Source organism: Camellia sinensis, chromosome 2 (assembly GCF_055761805.1).
Source record: "Camellia sinensis isolate YWXY chromosome 2, ASM5576180v1, whole genome shotgun sequence".
NCBI lineage: Eukaryota > Viridiplantae > Streptophyta > Magnoliopsida > Ericales > Theaceae > Camellia > Camellia sinensis.
Genome location: NC_138962.1, coordinates 21,305,310 through 21,314,765, shown reverse-complemented (window position 1 = coordinate 21,314,765; position 9,456 = coordinate 21,305,310).

Here is a 9,456-nt window from a genome sequence, read left to right as displayed (position 1 = left end):
TCTCTTGATCTTCTCCAGGATGCGGTAGATTAGCTCTTTGAATACGGTCACAACTGCTTCGTGAGATTTGGACTTTTCTACCTCATTCACCATGAGGCCCCGGTGTTCTCCTCGGTCTGTTCTCTTCCTGTGCCGAGCTGTTTGTTCTGTTGAAGCTACCTCGATGGGGATCTAGTCATCTTTGAGGCGAGCATACTACTCAATCCTGGCACGTAAATCTTTCAGTGCTGTGGCCGGGCGCTTAGTAAGCGACTGTCTCAACTTACTTTCCAGGTGCAAACCATATTTGAAAGACATTACAGCCATCTGCTCACTGCAAACGTTTTCCTCCAGGTCATTGTACTCTTCCCAATACCTCTTAGCATAATTGCGCAACGTTTCTTCATGTTCCTTTCGGAGACCGAACAGTGTATCTGACTCTATCGAGATCTTAGTGTTGGAGACGAACTTGGCTAAGGACTTTTTGGAGAGCTGTTTCCAGTCATGAATTGATCCTGTAAGGAGTCAATCAAACCATCGAAGTCCGGATTCTCCCAGGCTGGACGGGAAGACTTTGCACATCAATGCTTCGTCTCAGCTCCATAGGGACATCATCTGTATATAATGAATGATGTGCGTCAATGGGTCTGACTTCCCATCATATGACATGAACTTTGGCGGAGTGAATTTCTTGGGAGGTCTCATGGTCTCGATTTCCAAGGAGAATGGAGAGGAGACAAGCCTGTCTAATGCTCGGTGCTCTCTCTGGTGAATGATATAGTCTAGGTGATCTCGACGTTGCTCATTCTGCTTGTTAACAATTAGCCAAGTACGAAGGTCTTGAGGAGGGTACTCAGTCTGTTGGCTAACCGTCTTCTGCCTCTTAGCCCTCCTCCAGCATGAGCCATGGGTGGCGCTACTCGCTGCCTTGCTTTGTATCGGGATTGGCTGGCTCTGCTGCCCAGACTCATTTCTGGGGATCTTCTTCACCGGTGGTTCTTTGGACGAGCTTCTATGTCGCAGACGAGAGGGCTCTGTGTCAATCTTCTTCTCCGTCGGGTCACCCAGTACCCTCTTGAGTTGCGCTTTCAACTCTTGTATCTCCATCCCATAGAGTCTATGATTCGATCTCTGTAATCCTTTTCCAGAAGAAAGTGATGAGAAGAACCTCCCATGAAGGGCAATCGAGGCTCAATAGATTCGAGGGTCCGGTTATTGTTTCCGGTTTGTTCTTCTAAGACTGTTGGGAGTGCCAAGCCTTATCCATTGTCTTCTCCATCTATGGAGTCTGTGTCGAAGGTGGGATATCCTTAATCTCCATCGCCGAAATCAAGTGCAGAACTCAGAGACAAAGCGATCCACGCTCACCGCACCAATTGTGCGTACTAGATTCCACACTAGATGAAAGTGGATCGGAGCTCCGTACTCGACTGGACTGTCCAGGAATTGAGGCCCTATAGTAAGAAACACCGTAAGAGCTGCCCGGGCGGGGTTGGCCAGATAACCCCTCCGGAATGAGAGTGAGTAATCAGAGAGAAAGTAATGTACTCTCTAAGTGTAGAGTTGAGTTTTTGTGTGTCGGGTTCAGCTTAGATCAGTTACCTTTCATGTGAAGTCCATATCATTCATATAGAACTCCTTGCTTGTTGCCTAAGATTGTTTCATGGAGCTCTGGTGCTGCCGGGTTTCCTTTTAGCATTGCCCAAGGTGAGAGACCATCTGGTGGTTGTTAAGGGGTGCATATTCTCATTGAAGTCATGCTGATAACAAACCACATTCCTCTGGTTTAATTGTTTCCGTGATTCTAGGTGTAGGGGACCAGCTGAGGTGGAACTTGCACATGCACACACTCACAGTTTCCATGCTTCTCTGAGTAGTTCCCTCAGCTCGGTACCTTTGTGCCTCGGCTCGGCCCTTTGTGAGACCATTTTAGAGATGTGCTGGTCCGTTTGGATATCTTTGTATGGACTTGATCTACTTTTGTTCTGATGATGGGTTCGGCCCATCAACTCGGCCCATTAAGTAAGTCCTGCAGCTCAGCGCAGCCTAGTGTCGTGGCTGGACTGGCCTTTCCACTGCGAGTTTGACCCAAATGCTTGAGGACTGGGTGGACAGTTGGTAAGGGAGTTGGGCTTAGTTGGCTTGCTCACACGTTTATCTGACCCATTTGGATTTGGGTTTAGAGGATTGTGCCGGCCCAAGGCTTGGATCCAACCCATTTCATATTTAGCCCATTCAGCGTGTTTCTTTGTCAAGCTTGAGCATTTCTTGAGAATTTGCTTGAGAACTACAGTTTGTGGTAGTTTGTTTGATTTTCTAATGGCCATTTTAGGTTTTGAGAGAGTTGTTTGAGATAGAGAGTAGTAGAGGTGGTGGTGGTAGTGATGAAGGGATAGAGTGGGGTGTGAAGGGTATTTTATGAAGAAAGTTGTGAAAGAGAGAGAGAGAGAGAGGGAGAGGGGTATTGTGGGGTATGGGGCCAAAGGACAGACCACGGGTGTTTTGGGGGGTATGTGTATGGGTGCAGGGACATGAGTGGGCCCAAACCCAATGGGTTACCCGTTCTTTGTTGGTTCTCCAAATAACAACATGGACCCTCTCTCTCTCAATCTAAATTCCTCAAAGCAAGTCTTTTAATGGATAGATGTGACTAATTTGAATCTATGTTGCACTGTTATAGTATATCTTAGGAGGCCTTTTGGTTCTACTCATTGAGTTTTATTAGTAAATTTGACTTTAAAATTTAGTTCCATTCATAAACATTCTTGTCTCAAGTCCCTAATCAATTATGTTATTTCCTTTATATATATGTGTGTGTGTGTCCAGACCAACTTGAGCGCACCTTAACTAATCCTAAGATCCTAAAATTGATGACCGAAAAAATTCAAAGCGGCCTTCGAGATGGATCAAATTCAAGATTTGGATCTTATATCCTTTAACTTTTCTTATCATATCAAATACTCACATGGCCAATTGCTATTTCTGCCCCAACCTCAAAACTTTTCCATAATTTTAATCTCTCATAATCACAGCATTTTTCAAGTACACTACTCTCCTTCTATGTGAACTCATGTGATGAATTTATATGAAAAAATTATAGTCCTAATTATGAATATTTGTGATTTTAGTTATAAATTTTATGGTGCTTAGTTATGAGATTTTTGTAATGAACTTAGTTATGAAGTCTTGTTATGATGTTTTTGTTATGGATCAATTTAATTTTGATTATGGCTCAAATTGACTACTATAAACTATTGTGATTGAAATTACAAATACACAGGAAGGTGTGCATAGTAACGATTTCCTAACTATAATAACCAAACCGAAGAGTACTAAAGATAGTTTGGTTGTTTGTGATTGTTGGGGCTTGGTGATTCTGTGCAAAGTGAAGAGTGTCAGGTGGGTGAGAGAGAGTATTTTTGTCCCAGTGAATCCATAATATAAGATTTTTTGCAGAACCATGTGCGCTAATTCTGTTGGCTCAGGTTTAACTTTACTGATATATATGGCTTGTGAGCAACATAAATACAATCAAATAAAGCTAACCTTATAGCTTACTTTACTTTAACATATTATTCTATTCATATTTTTATGTCCAAGGATTACTCTTGTACTTCCATACTCTCTCTTGTATCATCCTCCACAACAGATAATCTAGTTTATTCCATCTGCTTCAGATATACTTCATTCATTCCCATGTTATTTTTGTATCTAAAATCTCTCATCTATTTGGTCTTTCTCTTGTTTTCTACCACATTTATCTCATAATTTAGACAAAATTAATAGAATTTTGTCTGTCTCTCCTCGTATTCAAACCAATCCAAATATCTTCTAACCGAACTGTAGTTTCTACAATTACATGGGATTAGTAATGGATACACATCTATTAGGAGATTCGTAGATAAAAAATGGATCATATGGAACCAACAAATATAATCAATTTGTTGCATCTAATGCTAGTATGAAGCAATGCGATAGATCATATATACCTTTAGGTGAACCATCTTTTTCCCTGGGGAAAATCCAGTGGACTGATTGCTAGCCTGCAGATACACTAAGAAATGAGATTACAGAGCAAGTAAAGTTTTTTCAGTTGGGAACGTAGAAGATGGTAAGAGCTAGTGCTGGATAGGTACCAAAAAAACAGAACTAACAAACTAAATCATTTATGTCCCCTTGGTTTAATATTCCATCAACCTACATTTCTACCTGTGCAGATTGTGGAGTTATTTCACAAAAGGACAGTCCTTGTGCACTCACCACTGCAGGTTTGGGAAAGAGTCAGATGTACAGAGTCTTAACCCTCATGCAGTGTTATTAGACGCCATATAAAAATAGCTAGGAATTGTTTTGGGCCTGTCCATGTGGTCCTCTATAGGCAACCACCACCACCACCACCACCACCAAATAGAAGGGTTACAATCAGGAAATTTGAGCCCACTTGAAATGAGAACCACAAATATGCCTTGTTTGCCAGACACTCTGCTCAGCGAAAGAGTAATATCTGCATGTTCTAAGGCTCACAAAGCGATCTTGAAATGAGAACCACAAATATGTTCTAATGCTCGATACAGGCTATGTCCATGTCCGGCATTTCTGTCTTCTCTTTTTGTTTTACTCAGGACATTGAGAATGTCCTTTCCAGTACATCTATATATATATATATCCCCATAAACTTTACAACCATACACATACCCATCAAGTAATGTATTTGAGATTTCTATATACAATAATTATTATTATTATGATAATAGGAATGTAGAGGTTTGGATGTACATATATACACTAAGTACGCTATAATATCTGAAAGATGCAGAGTATAACTACATTAACTGTAGTTGTTAATATATTACAAACTCATACTTCAACGTGACTAGTTTACACCATTGTCCATGCTATTCTAGGTGTAACATGACGAATACTTTGGATATCATCAACCCTTATATCATATTAATCAAAAAAAATTGCAGAGAAATAAGTCGTATGCAGTCTTATTGTTAGGGAGACTTGGCTTTTGTCAAGGCACAAAGATGCAAAAGCGCAAAAATGTCCTTCAAATAAAGTTTAACCCATGTCGTGTTATTTTGAGTTTTGAGTCAAAATTTTCTCAATGCTAACCTAACCCTAACCTGTTTAACTAATCGTGTTAAGTATTTTGGCACTGGCTCTAACTTGCTAACTGCCTCTAATTCACATTGTGTCTAAAATTTTTACCCCTTATTTGGGGAAAACTATGCCATGTTCTGTCAATGAGAATGGTTGAAGATCAAAAGAGTGGCCCCTACCGAGCAATCTCAATGAAATGCAGTGAGCCGCATGGCATGGCATAGCAGCTGCTAATCAAAACAAAAGGCATATTCTTCAATTTACAAGTTGATGGTGACGCTGCCTTAGTGTGTCACATGAAGGCCATGTTACTCTTGTCTTGCCTCCAAAACAAAACCCTCCTATATGTAAAGACAAACACAATACATAGCTAAAAAGCACTTGTAGAGAGAGAGAGAGAGAGAGAGAGAGAGAGAGAGAGATCAAAATTCAATTCTAATACCCCTTTGAAACTGCAAGTTTTACAGTACTTATCCAAACATGATTACTCAAAAACTGTAAACTACCCACAACACTATAGGAATCTTTTTGAGTCCCCAAGTCTGTCAATACATTTTCCTAAGTTAAATTTTTCATTTTGTACGGACACTTGTTCAAAACATGGTGAGAGAGGTGAGAGATCAATGTTTAATGTAAAATATTTATGATGTGCATGACATTCATTATCTACATCTACACATTTCAATATTGATTGAGCAGTCGAATTCAATTGAGATTTATTGATGGTGTCAAAAAAAAAACTACTAAGAAAACTAATAAATTTTACAAAATTTCCTTACTTTCACGTGACATCTATTATATTATTGAAGTGTGTCATGTTTCAATTTTCAAAGTTACGTTATTTCATGGCACATCACTTAGTAATAACACACTTTCCCTGCTGGAATCACTGTTTTTTCTGAAACAAATTATGTAAACTTGAATAATTTTATTTAGCCATTCCAGCAAACCATTCAGAAAATATAGTAGATTCAAACTATATTACAGACTCAGAACACACACTATAGACATAAATTTTAAAACATGAAGTGTTTCAACATATTTCAAAATTTATGTTACAAATGTCTACTGTTTAGTTTTTTGGACTAAACAATGTTGATTATTTGAATAGCAGGTTCTTATTTCCGATCTGTATTTCAGATCGTTAATTACACATTTTATACAAATGAATCCTCCGATTAATGAAGAACAAAATAAACAACAAAAGACAATTTAAGAAAAAAAAAATGTTTTATTGAGATTGTTATGGGTTTTGAACCCTCGAATACAAAATACAGTTTGGGTTTGGAACCCTTTACCTATTCATCGCCATTAGCGTAGGCTCTTGAGTTCTCTAGGCTTCTCCTCTTCTTTCTTGTAATGATTTGTTTAGCTCTCAATTTCTTTCTCTCTCTCTCTCTCTCTCTCTCTCTGATCTTTTGATTTTCTTGATCCCCCGTCTTGTGTGATGGTCCTCATATTTATGAAGGGCCATCAAGTGATAGGAATGCCTCATCTTCAATTTGAATTTCAAATTGAATGATAGCGCCATTTGAATTTTGAATAATAGCGCTATCTGATTAATCGTATATCTGATTAACCGGATTGATCTTTAGGGTTTCATCCTGTGTGTTGTCCTTACTGTAGGCTCTACAGGTGTCATCTTTCGTAGGCTCCACGTGTCACTTGAACATCTTGAATAACGTCGTTGAGATACAACGTCATTTTATTTATATACTTCAACGGATCATATTAATATTTTTAGGAAATGATTACCTACAACTTTTCTATCATATGCTCTATACGTGTTATAAATTTAGTTGAAATTTATGTGCCAACAAATGCTCCTCGTGACTTGCACAAGTGAATTTTTCTAACTATGCGAGTCACGATAATTTGGCACTTTTATCTGGATGCTCTTGATGCAGTTATTTCTTAGCCTTAGTCTCTTTCTGCCACTTTTCAGGCTTTGTATTTTTTAATGAGTTGATTGCTCCTTATAGTCCATGGGCCCTTTTTATTATTATTATTATTATTATTATTATTATTATTTAGGGCATGGGCCCCTTTTTTATGGACTTCCTCTTCTTTCTTTTTTTTTTTTGTAAGGTTCATGGGTAAAGCTAAAGATTTAATTGGACATTTCCTTTTGTAGGCCTCCAACTTGTCACCATTTTTTTTTTTTTGCAGTAGATTATTATTATTATTATTATTTCACATTTTTTTTTTTTTTTGGTAGGCCATCATGGATTTTTCTAGACCATCATGGACCTTTCTTTTTCTAGGCCACTATTTTTTAATTGGGCCTTTTCTTTTGTGGGCCTCCAACTTGTCACAATTTTTTTTCAACAAATTTGTTTTCTAGACCATCATGGATTTTTCTAGGCCATCATGGACCTTTTCTTTTCTAGGCCACCATTTTTTTTAACTGGGCCTTTTCTTTTATGGGCCTCCAATTTGCCATTTTTTTTTTAGCAGATTTTTTTCTAGGCCATCATGGATTTTTTCTAAGCCATCATGGACCTTTCCTTTCTAGGCCGCCATTTTTTAATGGGGCCTTTTCTTTATGGGCCTCCAACTTGCCACTTTTTTTATTTTTTTTATTTTTAGGATCAGATTTTTTTTTACAACAGATATATATATATATATATATATTAGGAATTTGTCTAAATGGAATAGGATGGATTGACATTGGTAGGATTTCTGATCCTACACAAACTCTTGATTCTTTAGAGTGTTTTAAGAGACCACTAATTCTTTTCTTAAGTAAGACTTTTCTTTTCCTTTATATAACACCTATTCAACCCTTTTTTTTTGCCTGCAAATTTTGTTTCACCCAGCAGGTTTTTTTTTTTTTTTTTTTTTTTTTTTTGGTTTTCCAGAAAATTTCCAGCAACTTTCCAACCATTATTTTTTTCTCTTTCCAACAAAAGCTGTTCTTCTTGTACTTTAAAGAAGGAATCAAAAGAAATCCTTCATATTCCTTTCAATCCGGTATACTTCCCTATTTGTTGCTTCTCTTTTTTAACAGCATGTATTTATTTATTATTTTTTTTCTTTTTTTTTTTTTTTTTTGATTACCAAGCTTCGAGCCTTTGACGTTGGTGTTGTGATACGACACACCATCTACCAAATAACAAAGAAACTTAGTTGTGTTGTCTATCATATTTAGAAAGGTCTGCCTAATATGTGGCAGGGGAAATATAATAAGATTGTGGTCCGTAGGCTGGATTGGCATCATGGTGGAGTAAATATGGGTGAAAAAATGGTATAGAACAAAAAATTTGAATAAGTTTAGTAACTTGGTTTTATTTATTTATTTTATTATTATTATTATTATTATTATTATTATTTTTTTTTTTTTTTGAAAAACAAACCAACATAGCTTTTTTTTTTTTTTCAAACTGTTTTTTTTAGACCAAATTTTTTTTATTTATTTTTTTATTTTTTCAAACTGTTTAGCAAAACCTTTTTTTGTAGACCATGGATCTAAATAGACCAAAAAAAATTCCTGCCACAGAACTTTTTTTTTTTTTTAAGGTTTCAATTTTTTTTTTTCAAACTGTTTAGAAAACCCTTTTTTTTGTAAACCATAAATCTAAATAGACCAAACAAAATGAGATTATTTATTTACTTTGGTCCTTGGCCTTTTTTTTTTTTTTGGTTAAAAGTCGAAAATCAGCCAAATAACAAAGAAACTTAGTTGTGTTGTCTATCATATACAGAAAGGTCTGCCTAATATGTGGTAGGGGCAATATAATAAGATTGTGGTCCCTAGGCTGGATTGGCATCATGGTGGAGTAAATCTGGGTGAAAAAAGGGTATAGAACAGAAAATCTGAACAAGTTTAGTAACTTGGTTATATTTATTTATTTATTTATTTATTTATTTATTATTATTATTATTATTTTATTTTTTGAAGAACAAACCAACATAGGTTTTTTTTTTTTTTTCAGACTGTTTAGCAAATCTTTTTTTTTTTTTTTGTAGGCCATGGATCTAAATAGACCCAAAAAAAAAAAAAATCCCTACCACAAAACTTTTTATTTTTTTATTTTTTTTTAAGGTTTCAAAATTTTTTTTCAAACTGTTTAGCAAACCTTTTTTTTGTAGACCATGAATCTAAATAGACCAAACAAAATGAGATTATTTATTTGCTTTGGTCCTTGGTCTTTTTTTTTGGTTAAAAGGCGAAAATCAGCCTTGCCCCCTCGTGATTCGTACAAATGAATTTTAATTGTACGAATCACGATGACTATTTCTTTTTTTCTAACAATTATTTCATGTCTTTTTATCTCTTTTGCAGGCAACCCACAAGGCGTCAGACTTTGTTTGCAGGTATCATTGCCCCTTCCAGCCTAATGGCAATGAATGGCTTGAATCCTTGGCAGT